Raw genomic sequence first — 24,956 nt, forward strand, 5'->3', positions numbered from 1 at the left:
GGTACAGTTAACCATCAGAAAAATCTTTTCCATCTGCTTGATCCACCTCTTAGCTTCAGGTGGCTCACCACTACCATCAAACTCCGGGGGATGGTTCCGGTTGAATTCTCGAAAAATTGGATTCCCCACGATGGGAGGTGGAGGAGGCGGCTGATTATAAGCACCGGGACCTTGCTGCATAGCTGCAGCCCATTGCTGCTGAGCCTGAGCATTCTGCTGCATTTGCTGCTGCATCTGCTGTTGCATCATATTCATCATCTGTTGGTTTTGTTGCATCAACTGTGCCCACATCTGAGCATCAGGATTAACATTATCCTCCTCATTCCGATTACCTCTTGGCCGGCCTCTTGCCCTTCGCGCTCCAGACATTATCGCTCTAACTGTCATATTTAAGTCAAAGTGATCAGTTTCAACCAAATATAACAATGAGGACCAATATCCTAAGCTCAAAAAGAACAACTACTTGTATTGTATCATTAATGACCCAAGGCACGATCTGAATCGTCCTGCTCTGATACCAATTGTAACACCCATGTTTGAAAATATCTAGAATATTCAAAAGAGTGCTAATATTGATACTGGATACATTAATTATACAATAATAACACAACATCAAGTCTTGAGTCTACATACATCGATGAACCAAAGTTCTCATGTTACATTATTACACCATAGTTTTATCATAACATAGTACAATCACAACATATATATAACCACATGACTCATAATGTAACATATGCATCCTTAATCCACACCATGAAAGCTCCAAGATAACACAATCACTCCATGACCTTTTCTTTACCTTTACCTCGGGATACCTGTGAACCTGAACAAATAAGGAGTTGGATGAGACATAATGCCTCAGTGAGTTCTTCCTAGCCCTAGGCTAGTGATAACCTTGGGGGAAAAACCTACGGTTATCGCGTGTCTAAAATACAACCTGCCGGTTGATTATACGTGTGTGTGGTCATTTATGTCTAGACGGATGTGCACACTATAAACCGTCTTAGAACCTTCATAACATGTTATAGGCTTTCACTATATCATACGTGTCATGGCGGTAAAGAGATCCTAATACCGCTTGCTAAGGTACGTTGAACGCACCGAAGTCTAAACTAATTCATGACACAACCTATACCGGACGAATAGGGATACCTAAGTTCGTCTTCGGTAAATCATTCATTTCATAATCTAACATAATCATAACATGCATAATCATATTTGTTCAGTCATTATGTTAGCGTGAATCAAACAATATTATCTTGGTTCGTTTTACGGAGAGCCCCGGGTGGAGTAACCCCGAGAACTATCCCATACATGACCGATGTACGTACATCGGACTCCCTCGGTGTCGTGCGGGTCCCTTACGGCTTGAATCGTTCCCCTTAGGTCGAGAACCCCTTGTATCCCCCTAGCGTGGATATCAAGGGACACGAACACCTACATCTTGTCTTATCATGTTCATATGCATACATATTCATACTTGTACATAATCATAGAAACATTCTTAGCATCTTAACTTATAAAACTTAGAAGATAATGTGACATTCTATTCTTGACAATCATGTCGATTCGCTAAGTTCAAACCCTTCCTTAGAATATCTCTACCCATCAAGCTTAACACCCTTAAGTCATCTTTGTAACCCATGTTAAATTGCCATGATTATTGATTCAAGTTCAATGGTTGTTTGGTGCATTTTCCTATTAGTTTCCGAGGATTGAAAATGTCATAAACCCAAGTTTTATACCATTTAGAAATTCTAAGTTTTGTCCATATCAATTTTGTTCCAGTTGAAAAACAAGTAAAAACAGTAAAAATATACTCCGAAACGATCGCATCGGACCCCCACAGGACTGGCACCAAGCACCCGAGCACAAAACAACATGAAAGTTGCCCTGTCAGGGGCGCCTGGCGCCAGAGGGTGGGCGCCTAGCGCTAGCTCTCTGACTTTGGGCGCCTAGCGCCCTTGGTCAGGCGCAGCGCTGCGAACCTGCGTGTTTCGGCCGCGGGTTCGTGGCATTTTCGACCCAAAACTCCCATTTTTGATCCCCTAAATGCACCAACTCATTCCAAACATTGATAACAAGTTTAGGTACTCAAAATAGCTTAACAAAACATATTCAAAATCATATCTCATGGCAATTTATCATATGATCACAAGGCATGGCTTTAGGTTCAATAAAATGTCAAAGAAGCTAAACTAGCACAAAACATGAATATCCAACCCCAAAGGAGGGTTATTCTACCTATAGAACTCACCTTGAGCAAGATTAATGTTGGTTCAAGTTATCTAACCACAAACCCTAGAATCACTACTCTTGATTGAGGAAGGAAACTAGTTGAGAAGCTTGTTCCAAAACACCCAAAGTTCACATGATCACTAGCTCATGAAATCTTGAACAAATCTTGAGCAAGGATTGAAGGATGGGGATCGATTTCTAGAGAGGGAAGAGAGGAAGAGAAAAGTTTGTAACCTAGAGTGAGAAAATGGAATGAAAATGAAGATTTTTGGACCCAATTGCCTTAAATAGTCCTTAAACTCAAATGACTATTATGCCCTTCTGCTTAAACGTGCGTATTTGTATCGCTCTCAGATATTGCGTTAATTCTTAATACGCGGGATATTACATCATGTTTCGCATCAATGGTCAAGTTCAAACTTCTCATTTATCAAACTTGTAGGCATATATACCAAAATCAAATTTTCGCGACAAGGGCCATTCCAATACTTTCATTTTACCGAATACAAAAACAAATAGGTTCACATATCATGTTTCACATCAAGCGACATCAAGAGACAATTTCAAACTTCCCATTTATCAAACTTTGTAACCATATAGGCTAAAATCTCGTTTTTGTGACAAGGGTCATCCTAATACTTTATATTTACCGAGGGACAAGTTCAAACTTCCAATTTATCAAACATGTAACCATTTAAGCTAAAATCTGTTTTTCGCGGCAAACAGAAGACATAACTCAATAAAATAAAAAGAAAAAAACTCCAAAGTTATATACTCAAAAGACAATCGATAAAAAAAATAAACAAAACATACGAAAGAGGTTATATTTTGACGACAAAATTCAATATCTAAACAAACTAAAACAAATGGTAAAAAGATGAATAAAGAGAGATGTTGTGGTGATTAAAGAAATTAAATTTACAAGTGTTACACGACTAACCTTGAGAGAACTGCATATTTAACGATTGATCCATCAATCAAGAAGCTTCGTAATTCTTCCCATTTAATCAAATATCACATTATCGCGTCAACTGTCATCGAAACAAAATATTAACTTTCCTATTTATCAAATTTATATTAAACTAAAATCATTTTCGGTTTGAGGATCATTGAACCACATTTTCATACTTCCAGTTTAGCAAAATCCAAACAAACTCGGCTTAAAAATCATATTTCGAATCAAGGGATATCGAGGTACAAGTTCAACCTTCTCATTTATCATATTTGTAACCATAAATGCTAAAACCTCATTTTTGCGACAAGAGTCATCGAGAAACAATATGATAGGAGAGAAAAAGCATGTGTTCAATTTCCCAAATTGAAAACAAAATAGGTTCAAATATCATGTTTCGCATGAAGGGATATAGAGGGACAAGTTCAACCTTCATATTTATCAAACTTCTAACCATATAGGCTAAAATCTCGTTTTCGCGACAAGGAACATTCCAATACTTTCATTTTACCGAATATGAAACCAAATAGGTTCACATATCATGTTTTGCATCAAGGGCCATCGAGGGTTCAACCTTCATATTTATCAAACTTGTAACGATATTATCTAAAATTTAGTTTTCGCAGCAAGGATCATCTCATTACTTTCTATTTACATAATTTAAAACCAAATAGGTTCAATATTATGTTACGCATCAAAGGACATCGAGGGACAAATTCAACCTTCATATTTATCAAACTTCTAACCATATAGGCTAAAATCTCATTTTTGTGACAAGGGTCATTCCAATACACTTTCATTTTACCGAATACAAAACCAAATAGTTTCATATATCATATTTTGCATCAAGGGACATCGAGGGACAAGTTCAACCTTTATCAAACTTCTAACCATATAGGCTAAAATCTCATTTTCGCCTCATGTTTCGCATCAATGGTCAAGTTCAAACTTCTCATTTATCAAACTTGTAGGCATATATACCAAAATCAAATTTTCGCGACAAGGGCCATTCCAATACTTTCATTTTACCGAATACAAAAACAAATAGGTTCACATATCATGTTTCACATCAAGCGACATCAAGAGACAATTTCAAACTTCCCATTTATCAAACTTTGTAACCATATAGGCTAAAATCTCGTTTTTGTGACAAGGGTCATCCCAATACTTTATATTTACCGAGGGACAAGTTCAAACTTCCAATTTATCAAACATGTAACCATTTAAGCTAAAATCTGTTTTTCGCGGCAAACAGAAGACATAACTCAATAAAATAAAAAGAAAAAAACTCCAAAGTTATATACTCAAAAGACAATCGATAAAAAAAATAAAAAAAACATACGAAAGAGGTTATATTTTGACGACAAAATTCAATATCTAAACAAACTAAAACAAATGGTAAAAAGATGAATAAAGAGAGATGTTGTGGTGATTAAAGAAATTAAATTTACAAGTGTTACACGACTAACCTTGAGAGAACTGCATATTTAACGATTGATCCATCAATCAAGAAGCTTCGTAATTCTTCCCATTTAATCAAATATCACATTATCGCGTCAACTGTCATCGAAACAAAATATTAACTTTCCTATTTATCAAATTTATATTAAACTAAAATCATTTTCGGTTTGAGGATCATTGAACCACATTTTCATACTTCCAGTTTAGCAAAATCCTAACAAACTCGGCTTAAAAATCATATTTCGAATCAAGGGATATCGAGGTACAAGTTCAACCTTCTCATTTATCATATTTGTAACCATAAATCCTAAAACCTCATTTTTGCGACAAGAGTCATCGAGAAACAATATGATAGGAGAGAAAAAGCATGTGTTCAATTTCCCAAATTTAAAACAAAATAGGTTCAAATATCATGTTTCGCATGAAGGGATATAGAGGGACAAGTTCAACCTTCATATTTATCAAACTTCTAACCATATAGGCTAAAATCTCGTTTTCGCGACAAGGAACATTCCAATACTTTCATTTTACCGAATATGAAACCAAATAGGTTCACATATCATGTTTTGCATCAAGGGCCATCGAGGGTTCAACCTTCATATTTATCAAACTTGTAACGATATTATCTAAAATTTCGTTTTCGCAGCAAGGATCATCTCATTACTTTCTATTTACATAATTTAAAACCAAATAGGTTCAATATTATGTTACGCATCAAAGGACATCGGGGGACAAATTCAACCTTCATATTTATCAAACTTCTAACCATATAGGCTAAAATCTCATTTTTGTGACAAGGGTCATTCCAATACACTTTCATTTTACCGAATACAAAACCAAATAGTTTCATATATCATATTTTGCATCAAGGGACATCGAGGGACAAGTTCAACCTTTATCAAACTTCTAACCATATAGGCTAAAATCTCATTTTCGCCTCATGTTTCGCATCAATGGTCAAGTTCAAACTTCTCATTTATCAAACTTGTAGGCATATATACCAAAATCAAATTTTCGCGACAAGGGCCATTCCAATACTTTCATTTTACCGAATACAAAAACAAATAGGTTCACATATCATGTTTCACATCAAGCGACATCAAGAGACAATTTCAAACTTCCCATTTATCAAACTTTGTAACCATATAGGCTAAAATCTCGTTTTTGTGACAAGGGTCATCCCAATACTTTATATTTACCGAGGGACAAGTTCAAACTTCCAATTTATCAAACATGTAACCATTTAAGCTAAAATCTGTTTTTCGCGGCAAACAGAAGACATAACTCAATAAAATAAAAAGAAAAAAACTCCAAAGTTATATACTCAAAAGACAATCGATAAAAAAAATAAAAAAAACATACGAAAGAGGTTATATTTTGACGATAAAATTCAATATCTAAACAAACTAAAACAAATGGTAAAAAGATGAATAAAGAGAGATGTTGTGGTGATTAAAGAAATTAAATTTACAAGTGTTACACGACTAACCTTGAGAGAACTGCATATTTAACGATTGATCCATCAATCAAGAAGCTTCGTAATTCTTCCCATTTAATCAAATATCACATTATCGCGTCAACTGTCATCGAAACAAAATATTAACTTTCCTATTTATCAAATTTATATTAAACTAAAATCATTTTCGGTTTGAGGATCATTGAACCACATTTTCATACTTCCAGTTTAGCAAAATCCTAACAAACTCGGCTTAAAAATCATATTTCGAATCAAGGGATATCGAGGTACAAGTTCAACCTTCTCATTTATCATATTTGTAACCATAAATCCTAAAACCTCATTTTTGCGACAAGAGTCATCGAGAAACAATATGATAGGAGAGAAAAAGCATGTGTTCAATTTCCCAAATTTAAAACAAAATAGGTTCAAATATCATGTTTCGCATGAAGGGATATAGAGGGACAAGTTCAACCTTCATATTTATCAAACTTCTAACCATATAGGCTAAAATCTCGTTTTCGCGACAAGGAACATTCCAATACTTTCATTTTACCGAATATGAAACCAAATAGGTTCACATATCATGTTTTGCATCAAGGGCCATCGAGGGTTCAACCTTCATATTTATCAAACTTGTAACGATATTATCTAAAATTTCGTTTTCGCAGCAAGGATCATCTCATTACTTTCTATTTACATAATTTAAAACCAAATAGGTTCAATATTATGTTACGCATCAAAGGACATCGGGGGACAAATTCAACCTTCATATTTATCAAACTTCTAACCATATAGGCTAAAATCTCATTTTTGTGACAAGGGTCATTCCAATACACTTTCATTTTACCGAATACAAAACCAAATAGTTTCATATATCATATTTTGCATCAAGGGACATCGAGGGACAAGTTCAACCTTTATCAAACTTCTAACCATATAGGCTAAAATCTCATTTTCGCCTCATGTTTCGCATCAATGGTCAAGTTCAAACTTCTCATTTATCAAACTTGTAGGCATATATACCAAAATCAAATTTTCGCGACAAGGGCCATTCCAATACTTTCATTTTACCGAATACAAAAACAAATAGGTTCACATATCATGTTTCACATCAAGCGACATCAAGAGACAATTTCAAACTTCCCATTTATCAAACTTTGTAACCATATAGGCTAAAATCTCGTTTTTGTGACAAGGGTCATCCTAATACTTTATATTTACCGAGGGACAAGTTCAAACTTCCAATTTATCAAACATGTAACCATTTAAGCTAAAATCTGTTTTTCGCGGCAAACAGAAGACATAACTCAATAAAATAAAAAGAAAAAAACTCCAAAGTTATATACTCAAAAGACAATCGATAAAAAAAATAAACAAAACATACGAAAGAGGTTATATTTTGACGACAAAATTCAATATCTAAACAAACTAAAACAAATGGTAAAAAGATGAATAAAGAGAGATGTTGTGGTGATTAAAGAAATTAAATTTACAAGTGTTACACGACTAACCTTGAGAGAACTGCATATTTAACGATTGATCCATCAATCAAGAAGCTTCGTAATTCTTCCCATTTAATCAAATATCACATTATCGCGTCAACTGTCATCGAAACAAAATATTAACTTTCCTATTTATCAAATTTATATTAAACTAAAATCATTTTCGGTTTGAGGATCATTGAACCACATTTTCATACTTCCAGTTTAGCAAAATCCAAACAAACTCGGCTTAAAAATCATATTTCGAATCAAGGGATATCGAGGTACAAGTTCAACCTTCTCATTTATCATATTTGTAACCATAAATGCTAAAACCTCATTTTTGCGACAAGAGTCATCGAGAAACAATATGATAGGAGAGAAAAAGCATGTGTTCAATTTCCCAAATTTAAAACAAAATAGGTTCAAATATCATGTTTCGCATGAAGGGATATAGAGGGACAAATTCAACCTTCATATTTATCAAACTTCTAACCATATAGGCTAAAATCTCGTTTTCGCGACAAGGAACATTCCAATACTTTCATTTTACCGAATATGAAACCAAATAGGTTCACATATCATGTTTTGCATCAAGGGCCATCGAGGGTTCAACCTTCATATTTATCAAACTTGTAACGATATTATCTAAAATTTCGTTTTCGCAGCAAGGATCATCTCATTACTTTCTATTTACATAATTTAAAACCAAATAGGTTCAATATTATGTTACGCATCAAAGGACATCGGGGGACAAATTCAACCTTCATATTTATCAAACTTCTAACCATATAGGCTAAAATCTCATTTTTGTGACAAGGGTCATTCCAATACACTTTCATTTTACCGAATACAAAACCAAATAGTTTCATATATCATATTTTGCATCAAGGGACATCGAGGGACAAGTTCAACCTTTATCAAACTTCTAACCATATAGGCTAAAATCTCATTTTCGCCTCATGTTTCGCATCAATGGTCAAGTTCAAACTTCTCATTTATCAAACTTGTAGGCATATATACCAAAATCAAATTTTCGCGACAAGGGCCATTCCAATACTTTCATTTTACCGAATACAAAAACAAATAGGTTCACATATCATGTTTCACATCAAGCGACATCAAGAGACAATTTCAAACTTCCCATTTATCAAACTTTGTACCCATATAGGCTAAAAGCTCGTTTTTGTGACAAGGGTCATCCCAATACTTTATATTTACCGAGGGACAAGTTCAAACTTCCAATTTATCAAACATGTAACCATTTAAGCTAAAATCTGTTTTTCGCGGCAAACAGAAGACATAACTCAATAAAATAAAAGGAAAAAAACTCCAAAGTTATATACTCAAAAGACAATCGATAAAAAAAATAAACAAAACATACGAAAGAGGTTATATTTTGACGACAAAATTCAATATCTAAACAAACTAAAACAAATGGTAAAAAGATGAATAAAGAGAGATGTTGTGGTGATTAAAGAAATTAAATTTACAAGTGTTACACGACTAACCTTGAGAGAACTGCATATTTAACGATTGATCCATCAATCAAGAAGCTTCGTATTTCTTCCCATTTAATCAAATATCACATTTTCGCGTCAACAGTCATCGAAACAAAATATTAACTTTCCTATTTATCAAATTTATATTAAACTAAAATCATTTTCGGTTTGAGGATCATTGAACCACATTTTCATACTTCCAGTTTAGCAAAATCCAAACAAACTCAGCTTAAAAATCATATTTCGCATCAAGGGACATCGACGTACAAGTTCAACCTTCTCATTTATCATATTTGTAACCATAAATGCTAAAACCTCATTTTTGCGACAAGAGTCATCGAGAAACAATATGATAGGAGAGAAAAAGCATGTGTTCAATTTACCAAATTTAAAACAAAATAGGTTCAAATATCATGTTTCGCATGAAGGGATATAGTGGGACAAGTTCAACCTTCATATTTATCAAACTTCTAACCATATAGGCTAAAATCTCGTTTTCGCGACAAGGAACATTCCAATACTTTCATTTTACCGAGTATGAAACCAAATAGGTTCACATATCATGTTTTGCATCAAGGGCCATCGAGGTTCAACCTTCATATTTATCAAACTTGTAACGATATTATCTAAAATTTCGTTTTCGCAGCAAGGATCATCTCATTACTTTCTATTTACATAATTTAAAACCAAATAGGTTCAATATTATGTTACGCATCAAAGGACATCGAGGGACAAATTCAACCTTCATATTTATCAAACTTCTAACCATATAGGCTAAAATCTCATTTTTGTGACAAGGGTCATTCCAATACACTTTCATTTTACCGAATACAAAACCAAATAGTTTCATATATCATATTTTGCATCAAGGGACATCGAGGGACAAGTTCAACCTTTATCAAACTTCTAACCATATAGGCTAAAATCTCATTTTCGCCTCATGTTTCGCATCAATGGTCAAGTTCAAACTTCTCATTTATCAAACTTGTAGGCATATATACAAAAATCAAATTTTCGCGACAAGGGCCATTCCAATACTTTCATTTTACCGAATACAAAAACAAATAGGTTCACATATCATGTTTCACATCAAGCGACATCAAGAGACAATTTCAAACTTCCCATTTATCAAACTTTGTAACCATATAGGCTAAAATCTCGTTTTTGTGACAAGGGTCATCCCAATACTTTATATTTACCGAGGGACAAGTTCAAACTTCCAATTTATCAAACATGTAACCATTTAAGCTAAAATCTGTTTTTCGCGGCAAACAGAAGACATAACTCAATAAAATAAAAAGAAAAAAACTCCAAAGTTATATACTCAAAAGACAATCGATAAAAAAAATAAACAAAACATACGAAAGAGGTTATATTTTGACGACAAAATTCAATATCTAAACAAACTAAAACAAATGGTAAAAAGATGAATAAAGAGAGATGTTGTGGTGATTAAAGAAATTAAATTTACAAGTGTTACACGACTAACCTTGAGAGAACTGCATATTTAACGATTGATCCATCAATCAAGAAGCTTCGTAATTCTTCCCATTTAATCAAATATCACATTATCGCGTCAACTGTCATCGAAACAAAATATTAACTTTCCTATTTATCAAATTTATATTAAACTAAAATCATTTTCGGTTTGAGGATCATTGAACCACATTTTCATACTTCCAGTTTAGCAAAATCCAAACAAACTCAGCTTAAAAATCATATTTCGCATCAAGGGACATCGACGTACAAGTTCAACCTTCTCATTTATCATATTTGTAACCATAAATGCTAAAACCTCATTTTTGCGACAAGAGTCATCGAGAAACAATATGATAGGAGAGAAAAAGCATGTGTTCAATTTACCAAATTTAAAACAAAATAGGTTCAAATATCATGTTTCGCATAAAGGGATATAGTGGGACAAGTTCAACCTTCATATTTATCAAACTTCTAACCATATAGGCTAAAATCTCGTTTTCGCGACAAGGAACATTCCAATACTTTCATTTTACCGAGTATGAAACCAAATAGGTTCACATATCATGTTTTGCATCAAGGGCCATCGAGGGTTCAACCTTCATATTTATCAAACTTGTAACGATATTATCTAAAATTTCGTTTTCGCAGCAAGGATCATCTCATTACTTTCTATTTACATAATTTAAAACCAAATAGGTTCAATATTATGTTACGCATCAAAGGACATCGAGGGACAAATTCAACCTTCATATTTATCAAACTTCTAACCATATAGGCTAAAATCTCATTTTTGTGACAAGGGTCATTCCAATACACTTTCATTTTACCGAATACAAAACCAAATAGTTTCATATATCATATTTTACATCAAGGGACATCGAGGGACAAGTTCAACCTTTATCAAACTTCTAACCATATAGGCTAAAATCTCATTTTCGCCTCATGTTTCGCATCAATGGTCAAGTTCAAACTTCTCAATTATCAAACTTGTAGGCATATATACCAAAATCAAATTTTCGCGACAAGGGCCATTCCAATACTTTCATTTTACCGAATACAAAAACAAATAGGTTCACATATCATGTTTCACATCAAGCGACATCAAGAGACAATTTCAAACTTCCCATTTATCAAACTTTGTAACCATATAGGCTAAAATCTCGTTTTTGTGACAAGGGTCATCCCAATACTTTATATTTACCGAGGGACAAGTTCAAACTTCCAATTTATCAAACATGTAACCATTTAAGCTAAAATCTGTTTTTCGCGGCAAACAGAAGACATAACTCAATAAAATAAAAAGAAAAAAACTCCAAAGTTATATACTCAAAAGACAATCGATAAAAAAAATAAACAAAACATACGAAAGAGGTTATATTTTGACGACAAAATTCAATATCTAAACAAACTAAAACAAATGGTAAAAAGATGAATAAAGAGAGATGTTGTGGTGATTAAAGAAATTAAATTTACAAGTGTTACACGACTAACCTTGAGAGAACTGCATATTTAACGATTGATCCATCAATCAAGAAGCTTCGTAATTCTTCCCATTTAATCAAATATCACATTATCGCGTCAACTGTCATCGAAACAAAATATTAACTTTCCTATTTATCAAATTTATATTAAACTAAAATCATTTTCGGTTTGAGGATCATTGAACCACATTTTCATACTTCCAGTTTAGCAAAATCCAAACAAACTCAGCTTAAAAATCATATTTCGCATCAAGGGACATCGACGTACAAGTTCAACCTTCTCATTTATCATATTTGTAACCATAAATGCTAAAACCTCATTTTTGCGACAAGAGTCATCGAGAAACAATATGATAGGAGAGAAAAAGCATGTGTTCAATTTACCAAATTTAAAACAAAATAGGTTCAAATATCATGTTTCGCATAAAGGGATATAGTGGGACAAGTTCAACCTTCATATTTATCAAACTTCTAACCATATAGGCTAAAATCTCGTTTTCGCGACAAGGAACATTCCAATACTTTCATTTTACCGAGTATGAAACCAAATAGGTTCACATATCATGTTTTGCATCAAGGGCCATCGAGGGTTCAACCTTCATATTTATCAAACTTGTAACGATATTATCTAAAATTTCGTTTTCGCAGCAAGGATCATCTCATTACTTTCTATTTACATAATTTAAAACCAAATAGGTTCAATATTATGTTACGCATCAAAGGACATCGAGGGACAAATTCAACCTTCATATTTATCAAACTTCTAACCATATAGGCTAAAATCTCATTTTTGTGACAAGGGTCATTCCAATACACTTTCATTTTACCGAATACAAAACCAAATAGTTTCATATATCATATTTTACATCAAGGGACATCGAGGGACAAGTTCAACCTTTATCAAACTTCTAACCATATAGGCTAAAATCTCATTTTCGCCTCATGTTTCGCATCAATGGTCAAGTTCAAACTTCTCATTTATCAAACTTGTAGGCATATATACCAAAATCAAATTTTCGCGACAAGGGCCATTCCAATACTTTCATTTTACCGAATACAAAAACAAATAGGTTCACATATCATGTTTCACATCAAGCGACATCAAGAGACAATTTCAAACTTCCCATTTATCAAACTTTGTAACCATATAGGCTAAAATCTCGTTTTTGTGACAAGGGTCATCCCAATACTTTATATTTACCGAGGGACAAGTTCAAACTTCCAATTTATCAAACATGTAACCATTTAAGCTAAAATCTGTTTTTCGCGGCAAACAGAAGACATAACTCAATAAAATAAAAAGAAAAAAACTCCAAAGTTATATACTCAAAAGACAATCGATAAAAAAAATAAACAAAACATACGAAAGAGGTTATATTTTGACGACAAAATTCAATATCTAAACAAACTAAAACAAATGGTAAAAAGATGAATAAAGAGAGATGTTGTGGTGATTAAAGAAATTAAATTTACAAGTGTTACACGACTAACCTTGAGAGAACTGCATATTTAACGATTGATCCATCAATCAAGAAGCTTCGTAATTCTTCCCATTTAATCAAATATCACATTATCGCGTCAACTGTCATCGAAACAAAATATTAACTTTCCTATTTATCAAATTTATATTAAACTAAAATCATTTTCGGTTTGAGGATCATTGAACCACATTTTCATACTTCCAGTTTAGCAAAATCCAAACAAACTCAGCTTAAAAATCATATTTCGCATCAAGGGACATCGACGTACAAGTTCAACCTTCTCATTTATCATATTTGTAACCATAAATGCTAAAACCTCATTTTTGCGACAAGAGTCATCGAGAAACAATATGATAGGAGAGAAAAAGCATGTGTTCAATTTACCAAATTTAAAACAAAATAGGTTCAAATATCATGTTTCGCATAAAGGGATATAGTGGGACAAGTTCAACCTTCATATTTATCAAACTTCTAACCATATAGGCTAAAATCTCGTTTTCGCGACAAGGAACATTCCAATACTTTCATTTTACCGAGTATGAAACCAAATAGGTTCACATATCATGTTTTGCATCAAGGGCCATCGAGGGTTCAACCTTCATATTTATCAAACTTGTAACGATATTATCTAAAATTTCGTTTTCGCAGCAAGGATCATCTCATTACTTTCTATTTACATAATTTAAAACCAAATAGGTTCAATATTATGTTACGCATCAAAGGACATCGAGGGACAAATTCAACCTTCATATTTATCAAACTTCTAACCATATAGGCTAAAATCTCATTTTTGTGACAAGGGTCATTCCAATACACTTTCATTTTACCGAATACAAAACCAAATAGTTTCATATATCATATTTTGCATCAAGGGACATCGAGGGACAAGTTCAACCTTTATCAAACTTCTAACCATATAGGCTAAAATCTCATTTTCGCCTCATGTTTCGCATCAATGGTCAAGTTCAAACTTCTCATTTATCAAACTTGTAGGCATATATACCAAAATCAAATTTTCGCGACAAGGGCCATTCCAATACTTTCATTTTACCGAATACAAAAACAAATAGGTTCACATATCATGTTTCACATCAAGCGACATCAAGAGACAATTTCAAACTTCCCATTTATCAAACTTTGTAACCATATAGGCTAAAATCTCGTTTTTGTGACAAGGGTCATCCCAATACTTTATATTTACCGAGGGACAAGTTCAAACTTCCAATTTATCAAACATGTAACCATTTAAGCTAAAATCTGTTTTTCGCGGCAAACAGAAGACATAACTCAATAAAATAAAAAGAAAAAAACTCCAAAGTTATATACTCAAAAGACAATCGATAAAAAAAATAAACAAAACATACGAAAGAGGTTATATTTTGACGACAAAATTCAATATCTAAACAAACTAAAACAAATGGTAAAAAGATGAATAAAGAGAGATGTTGTGGTGATTAAAGAAATTAAATTTACAAGTGTTACACGACTAACCTTGAGAGAACTGCATATTTAACGATTGATCCATCAATCAAGAAGCTTCGTATTTCTTCCCATTTAATCAAATATCACATTTTCGCGTCAACAGTCATCGAAACAAAATATTAACTTTCCTATTTATCAAATTTATATTAAACTAAAATCATTTTCGGTTTGAGGATCATTGAACCACATTTTCATACTTCCAGTTTAGCAAAATCCAAACAAACTCGGCTTAAAAATCATATTTCGCATCAAGGGTCATCGAGGTACAAGTTCAACCTTCTCATTTATCATATTTGTAACCATAAATGCTAAAACCTCATTTTTGCGACATGAGTCATCGAGAAACAATATGATAGGAGAGAAAAAGCATGTGTTCAATTTACCAAATTTAAAACAAAATAGGTTCAAATATCATGTTTCGCATGAAGGGATATAGAGGGACAAGTTCAACCTTCATATTTATCAAACTTCTAACCATATAGGCTAAAATCTCGTTTTCGCGACAAGGAACATTCCAATACTTTCATTTTACCGAATATGAAACCAAATAGGTTCACATATCATGTTTTGCATCAAGGGCCATCGAGGGTTCAACCTTCATATTTATCAAACTTGTAACGATATTATCTAAAATTTAGTTTTCGCAGCAAGGATCATCTCATTACTTTCTATTTACATAATTTAAAACCAAATAGGTTCAATATTATGTTACGCATCAAAGGACATCGAGGGACAAATTCAACCTTCATATTTATCAAACTTCTAACCATATAGGCTAAAATCTCATTTTTGTGACAAGGGTCATTCCAATACACTTTCATTTTACCGAATACAAAACCAAATAGTTTCATATATCATATTTTGCATCAAGGGACATCGAGGGACAAGTTCAACCTTTATCAAACTTCTAACCATATAGGCTAAAATCTCATTTTCGCCTCATGTTTCGCATCAATGGTCAAGTTCAAACTTCTCATTTATCAAACTTGTAGGCATATATACCAAAATCAAATTTTCGCGACAAGGGCCATTCCAATACTTTCATTTTACCGAATACAAAAACAAATAGGTTCACATATCATGTTTCACATCAAGCGACATCAAGAGACAATTTCAAACTTCCCATTTATCAAACTTTGTAACCATATAGGCTAAAATCTCGTTTTTGTGACAAGGGTCATCCCAATACTTTATATTTACCGAGGGACAAGTTCAAACTTCCAATTTATCAAACATGTAACCATTTAAGCTAAAATCTGTTTTTCGCGGCAAACAGAAGACATAACTCAATAAAATAAAAAGAAAAAAACTCCGAAGTTATATACTCAAAAGACAATCGATAAAAAAAATAAACAAAACATACGAAAGAGGTTATATTTTGACGACAAAATTCAATATCTAAACAAACTAAAACAAATGGTAAAAAGATGAATAAAGAGAGATGTTGTGGTGATTAAAGAAATTAAATTTACAAGTGTTACACGACTAACCTTGAGAGAACTGCATATTTAACGATTGATCCATCAATCAAGAAGCTTCGTAATTCTTCCCATTTAATCAAATATCACATTATCGCGTCAACTGTCATCGAAACAAAATATTAACTTTCCTATTTATCAAATTTATATTAAACTAAAATCATTTTCGGTTTGAGGATCATTGAACCACATTTTCATACTTCCAGTTTAGCAAAATCCTAACAAACTCGGCTTAAAAATCATATTTCGAATCAAGGGATATCGAGGTACAAGTTCAACCTTCTCATTTATCATATTTGTAACCATAAATCCTAAAACCTCATTTTTGCGACAAGAGTCATCGAGAAACAATATGATAGGAGAGAAAAAGCATGTGTTCAATTTCCCAAATTTAAAACAAAATAGGTTCAAATATCATGTTTCGCATGAAGGGATATAGAGGGACAAGTTCAACCTTCATATTTATCAAACTTCTAACCATATAGGCTAAAATCTCGTTTTCGCGACAAGGAACATTCCAATACTTTCATTTTACCGAATATGAAACCAAATAGGTTCACATATCATGTTTTGCATCAAGGGCCATCGAGGGTTCAACCTTCATATTTATCAAACTTGTAACGATATTATCTAAAATTTCGTTTTCGCAGCAAGGATCATCTCATTACTTTCTATTTACATAATTTAAAACCAAATAGGTTCAATATTATGTTACGCATCAAAGGACATCGAGGGACAAATTCAACCTTCATATTTATTAAACTTCTAACCATATAGGCTAAAATCTCATTTTTGTGACAAGGGTCATTCCAATACACTTTCATTTTACCGAATACAAAACCAAATAGTTTCATATATCATATTTTGCATCAAGGGACATCGAGGGACAAGTTCAACCTTTATCAAACTTCTAACCATATAGGTTAAAATCTCATTTTCGCCTCATGTTTCGCATCAATGGTCAAGTTCAAACTTCTCATTTATCAAACTTGTAGGCATATATACCAAAATCAAATTTTCGCGACAAGGGCCATTCCAATACTTTCATTTTACCGAATACAAAAACAAATAGGTTCACATATCATGTTTCACATCAAGCGACATCAAGAGACAATTTCAAACTTCCCATTTATCAAACTTTGTAACCATATAGGCTAAAATCTCGTTTTTGTGACAAGGGTCATCCCAATACTTTATATTTACCGAGGGACAAGTTCAAACTTCCAATTTATCAAACATGTAACCATTTAAGCTAAAATCTGTTTTTCGCGGCAAACAGAAGACATAACTCAATAAAATAAAAAGAAAAAAACTCCGAAGTTATATACTCAAAAGACAATCGATAAAAAAAATAAACAAAACATACGAAAGAGGTTATATTTTGACGACAAAATTCAATATCTAAACAAACTAAAACAAATGGTAAAAAGATGAATAAAGAGAGATGTTGTGGTGATTAAAGAAATTAAATTTACAAGTGTTACACGACTAACCTTGAGAGAACTGCATATTTAACGATTGATCCATCAATCAAGAAGCTTCGTAATTCTTCCCATTTAATCAAATATCACATTATCGCGTCAACTGTCATCGAAACAAAATATTAACTTTCCTATTTATCAAATTTATATTAAACTAAAATCATTTTCGGTTTGAGGATCATTGAACCACATTTTCATACTTCCAGTTTAGCAAAATCCTAACAAACTCGGCTTAAAAATCATATTTCGAATCAAGGGATATCGAGGTACAAGTTCAACCTTCTCATTTATCATATTTGTAACCATAAATCCTAAAACCTCATTTTTGCGACAAGAGTCATCGAGAAACAATATGATAGGAGAGAAAAAGCATGTGTTCAATTTCCCAAATTTAAAACAAAATAGGTTCAAATATCATGTTTCGCATGAAGGGATATAGAGGGACAAGTTCAACCTTCATATTTATCAAACTTCTAACCATATAGGCTAAAATCTCGTTTTCGCGACAAGGAACATTCCAATACTTTCATTTTACCGAATATGAAACCAAATAGGTTCACATATCATGTTTTGCATCAAGGGCCATCGAGGGTTCAACCTTCATATTTATCAAACTTGTAACGATATTATCTAAAATTTCGTTTTCGCAGCAAGGATCATCTCATTACTTTCTATTTACATAATTTAAAACCAAATAGGTTCAATATTATGTTACGCATCAAAGGACATCGAGGGACAAATTCAACCTTCATATTTATTAAACTTCTAACCATATAGGCTAAAATCTCATTTTTGTGACAAGGGTCATTCCAATACACTTTCATTTTACCGAATACAAAACCAAATAGTTTCATATATCATATTTTGCATCAAGGGACATCGAGGGACAAGTTCAACCTTTATCAAACTTCTAACCATATAGGCTAAAATCTCATTTTCGCCTCATGTTTCGCATCAATGGTCAAGTTCAAACTTCTCATTTATCAAACTTGTAGGCATATATACCAAAATCAAATTTTCGCGACAAGGGCCATTCCAATACTTTCATTTTACCGAATACAAAAACAAATAGGTTCACATATCATGTTTCACATCAAGCGACATCAAGAGACAATTTCAAACTTCCCATTTATCAAACTTTGTAACCATATAGGCTAAAATCTCGTTTTTGTGACAAGGGTCATCCTAATACTTTATATTTACCGAGGGACAAGTTCAAACTTCCAATTTATCAAACATGTAACCATTTAAGCTAAAATCTGTTTTTCGCGGCAAACAGAAGACATAACTCAATAAAATAAAAAGAAAAAAACTCCAAAGTTATATACTCAAAAGACAATCGATAAAAAAAATAAACAAAACATACGAAAGAGGTTATATTTTGACGACAAAATTCAATATCTAAACAAACTAAAACAAATGGTAAAAAGATGAATAAAGAGAGATGTTGTGGTGATTAAAGAAATTAAATTTACAAGTGTTACACGACTAACCTTGAGAGAACTGCATATTTAACGATTGATCCATCAATCAAGAAGCTTCGTAATTCTTCCCATTTAATCAAATATCACATTATCGCGTCAACTGTCATCGAAACAAAATATTAACTTTCCTATTTATCAAATTTATATTAAACTAAAATCATTTTCGGTTTGAGGATCATTGAACCACATTTTCATACTTCCAGTTTAGCAAAATCCAAACAAACTCGGCTTAATAATCATATTTCGAATCAAGGGATATCGAGGTACAAGTTCAACCTTCTCATTTATCATATTTGTAACCATAAATGCTAAAACCTCATTTTTGCGACAAGAGTCATCGAGAAACAATATGATAGGAGAGAAAAAGCATGTGTTCAATTTCCCAAATTTAAAACAAAATAGGTTCAAATATCATGTTTCGCATGAAGGGATATAGAGGGACAAATTCAACCTTCATATTTATCAAACTTCTAACCATATAGGCTAAAATCTCGTTTTCGCGACAAGGAACATTCCAATACTTTCATTTTACCGAATATGAAACCAAATAGGTTCACATATCATGTTTTGCATCAAGGGCCATCGAGGGTTCAACCTTCATATTTATCAAACTTGTAACGATATTATCTAAAATTTCGTTTTCGCAGCAAGGATCATCTCATTACTTTCTATTTACATAATTTAAAACCAAATAGGTTCAATATTATGTTACGCATCAAAGGACATCGGGGGACAAATTCAACCTTCATATTTATCAAACTTCTAACCATATAGGCTAAAATCTCATTTTTGTGACAAGGGTCATTCCAATACACTTTCATTTTACCGAATACAAAACCAAATAGTTTCATATATCATATTTTGCATCAAGGGACATCGAGGGACAAGTTCAACCTTTATCAAACTTCTAACCATATAGGCTAAAATCTCATTTTCGCCTCATGTTTCGCATCAATGGTCAAGTTCAAACTTCTCATTTATCAAACTTGTAGGCATATATACCAAAATCAAATTTTCGCGACAAGGGCCATTCCAATACTTTCATTTTACCGAATACAAAAACAAATAGGTTCACATATCATGTTTCACATCAAGCGACATCAAGAGACAATTTCAAACTTCCCATTTATCAAACTTTGTACCCATATAGGCTAAAATCTCGTTTTTGTGACAAGGGTCATCCCAATACTTTATATTTACCGAGGGACAAGTTCAAACTTCCAATTTATCAAACATGTAACCATTTAAGCTAAAATCTGTTTTTCGCGGCAAACAGAAGACATAACTCAATAAAATAAAAGGAAAAAAACTCCAAAGTTATATACTCAAAAGACAATCGATAAAAAAAATAAACAAAACATACGAAAGAGGTTATATTTTGACGACAAAATTCAATATCTAAACAAACTAAAACAAATGGTAAAAAGATGAATAAAGAGAGATGTTGTGGTGATTAAAGAAATTAAATTTACAAGTGTTACACGACTAACCTTGAGAGAACTGCATATTTAACGATTGATCCATCAATCAAGAAGCTTCGTATTTCTTCCCATTTAATCAAATATCACATTATCGCGTCAACTGTCATCGAAACAAAATATTAACTTTCCTATTTATCAAATTTATATTAAACTAAAATCATTTTCGGTTTGAGGATCATTGAACCACATTTTCATACTTCCAGTTTAGCAAAATCCAAACAAACTCGGCTTAAAAATCATATTTCGAATCAAGGGATATCGAGGTACAAGTTCAACCTTCTCATTTATCATATTTGTAACCATAAATGCTAAAACCTCATTTTTGCGACAAGAGTCATCGAGAAACAATATGATAGGAGAGAAAAAGCATGTGTTCAATTTCCCAAATTTAAAACAAAATAGGTTCAAATATCATGTTTCGCATGAAGGGATATAGAGGGACAAATTCAACCTTCATATTTATCAAACTTCTAACCATATAGGCTAAAATCTCGTTTTCGCGACAAGGAACATTCCAATACTTTCATTTTACCGAATATGAAACCAAATAGGTTCACATATCATGTTTTGCATCAAGGGCCATCGAGGGTTCAACCTTCATATTTATCAAACTTGTAACGATATTATCTAAAATTTCGTTTTCGCAGCAAGGATCATCTCATTACTTTCTATTTACATAATTTAAAACCAAATAGGTTCAATATTATGTTACGCATCAAAGGACATCGGGGGACAAATTCAACCTTCATATTTATCAAACTTCTAACCATATAGGCTAAAATCTCATTTTTGTGACAAGGGTCATTCCAATACACTTTCATTTTACCGAATACAAAACCAAATAGTTTCATATATCATATTTTGCATCAAGGGACATCGAGGGACAAGTTCAACCTTTATCAAACTTCTAACCATATAGGCTAAAATCTCATTTTCGCCTCATGTTTCGCATCAATGGTCAAGTTCAAACTTCTCATTTATCAAACTTGTAGGCATATATACCAAAATCAAATTTTCGCGACAAGGGCCATTCCAATACTTTCATTTTACCGAATACAAAAACAAATAGGTTCACATATCATGTTTCACATCAAGCGACATCAAGAGACAATTTCAAACTTCCCATTTATCAAACTTTGTAACCATATAGGCTAAAATCTCGTTTTTGTGACAAGGGTCATCCCAATACTTTATATTTACCGAGGGACAAGTTCAAACTTCCAATTTATCAAACATGTAACCATTTAAGCTAAAATCTGTTTTTCGCGGCAAACAGAAGACATAACTCAATAAAATAAAAGGAAAAAAACTCCAAAGTTATATACTCAAAAGACAATCGATAAAAAAAATAAACAAAACATACGAAAGAGGTTATATTTTGACGACAAAATTCAATATCTAAACAAACTAAAACAAATGGTAAAAAGATGAATAAAGAGAGATGTTGTGGTGATTAAAGAAATTAAATTTACAAGTGTTACACGACTAACCTTGAGAGAACTGCATATTTAACGATTGATCCATCAATCAAGAAGCTTCGTATTTCTTCCCATTTAATCAAATATCACATTTTCGCGTCAACAGTCATCGAAACAAAATATTAACTTTCCTATTTATCAAATTTATATTAAACTAAAATCATTTTCGGTTTGAGGATCATTGAACCACATTTTCATACTTCCAGTTTAGCAAAATCCAAACAAACTCAGCTTAAAAATCATATTTCGCATCAAGGGACATCGACGTACAAGTTCAACCTTCTCATTTATCATATTTGTAACCATAAATGCTAAAACCTCATTTTTGCGACAAGAGTCATCGAGAAACAATATGATAGGAGAGAAAAAGCATGTGTTCAATATACCAAATTTAAAACAAAATAGGTTCAAATATCATGTTTCGCATAAAGGGATATAGTGGGACAAGTTCAACCTTCATATTTATCAAACTTCTAACCATATAGGCTAAAATCTCGTTTTCGCGACAAGGAACATTCCAATACTTTCATTTTACCGAGTATGAAACCAAATAGGTTCACATATCATGTTTTGCATCAAGGGCCATCGAGGGTTCAACCTTCATATTTATCAAACTTGTAACGATATTATCTAAAATTTCGTTTTCGCAGCAAGGATCATCTCATTACTTTCTATTTACATAATTTAAAACCAAATAGGTTCAATATTATGTTACGCAGCAAAGGACATCGAGGGACAAATTCAACCTTCATATTTATCAAACTTCTAACCATATAGGCTAAAATCTCATTTTTGTGACAAGGGTCATTCCAATACACTTTCATTTTACCGAATACAAAACCAAATAGTTTCATATATCATATTTTGCATCAAGGGACATCGAGGGACAAGTTCAACCTTTATCAAACTTCTAACCATATAGGCTAAAATCTCATTTTCGCCTCATGTTTCGCATCAATGGTCAAGTTCAAACTTCTCATTTATCAAACTTGTAGGCATATATACAAAAATCAAATTTTCGCGACAAGGGCCATTCCAATACTTTCATTTTACCGAATACAAAAACAAATAGGTTCACATATCATGTTTCACATCAAGCGACATCAAGAGACAATTTCAAACTTCCCATTTATCAAACTTTGTAACCATATAGGCTAAAATCTCGTTTTTGTGACAAGGGTCATCCCAATACTTTATATTTACCGAGGGACAAGTTCAAACTTCCAATTTATCAAACATGTAACCATTTAAGCTAAAATCTGTTTTTCGCGGCAAACAGAAGACATAACTCAATAAAATAAAAAGAAAAAAACTCCAAAGTTATATACTCAAAAGACAATCGATAAAAAAAATAAACAAAACATACGAAAGAGGTTATATTTTGACGACAAAATTCAATATCTAAACAAACTAAAACAAATGGTAAAAAGATGAATAAAGAGAGATGTTGTGGTGATTAAAGAAATTAAATTTACAAGTGTTACACGACTAACCTTGAGAGAACTGCATATTTAACGATTGATCCATCAATCAAGAAGCTTCGTATTTCTTCCCATTTAATCAAATATCACATTTTCGCGTCAACAGTCATCGAAACAAAATATTAACTTTCCTATTTATCAAATTTATATTAAACTAAAATCATTTTCGGTTTGAGGATCATTGAACCACATTTTCATACTTCCAGTTTAGCAAAATCCAAACAAACTCAGCTTAAAAATCATATTTCGCATCAAGGGACATCGACGTACAAGTTCAACCTTCTCATTTATCATATTTGTAACCATAAATGCTAAAACCTCATTTTTGCGACAAGAGTCATCGAGAAACAATATGATAGGAGAGAAAAAGCATGTGTTCAATTTACCAAATTTAAAACAAAATAGGTTCAAATATCATGTTTCGCATAAAGGGATATAGTGGGACAAGTTCAACCTTCATATTTATCAAACTTCTAACCATATAGGCTAAAATCTCGTTTTCGCGACAAGGAACATTCCAATACTTTCATTTTACCGAGTATGAAACCAAATAGGTTCACATATCATGTTTTGCATCAAGGGCCATCGAGGGTTCAACCTTCATATTTATCAAACTTGTAACGATATTATCTAAAATTTCGTTTTCGCAGCAAGGATCATCTCATTACTTTCTATTTACATAATTTAAAACCAAATAGGTTCAATATTATGTTACGCATCAAAGGACATCGAGGGACAAATTCAACCTTCATATTTATCAAACTTCTAACCATATAGGCTAAAATCTCATTTTTGTGACAAGGGTCATTCCAATACACTTTCATTTTACCGAATACAAAACCAAATAGTTTCATATATCATATTTTGCATCAAGGGACATCGAGGGACAAGTTCAACCTTTATCAAACTTCTAACCATATAGGCTAAAATCTCATTTTCGCCTCATGTTTCGCATCAATGGTCAAGTTCAAACTTCTCATTTATCAAACTTGTAGGCATATATACAAAAATCAAATTTTCGCGACAAGGGCCATTCCAATACTTTCATTTTACC

At 32.6% G+C, this 24,956-nt stretch overlaps 1 long non-coding RNA gene across 1 annotated transcript; it reads right to left on the reverse strand.

The window, feature by feature from the left end:
• Positions 1–554: 554 nt before the first annotated feature.
• Positions 555–2,584, reverse strand: LOC146946878 (uncharacterized). The gene is made up of 2 exons (XR_015026841.1): positions 2,261–2,584; positions 555–826 (listed from the first exon to the last, which is right to left on the reverse strand). It is a non-coding gene; the product is annotated as an uncharacterized LOC146946878 (long non-coding RNA).
• Positions 2,585–24,956: the final 22,372 nt, after the last annotated feature.

This window comes from Medicago sativa, chromosome 2, assembly GCF_051527215.1.
Source record: "Medicago sativa cultivar Bolivia chromosome 2, Bolivia_mono, whole genome shotgun sequence".
Classification (NCBI taxonomy): domain Eukaryota; kingdom Viridiplantae; phylum Streptophyta; class Magnoliopsida; order Fabales; family Fabaceae; genus Medicago; species Medicago sativa.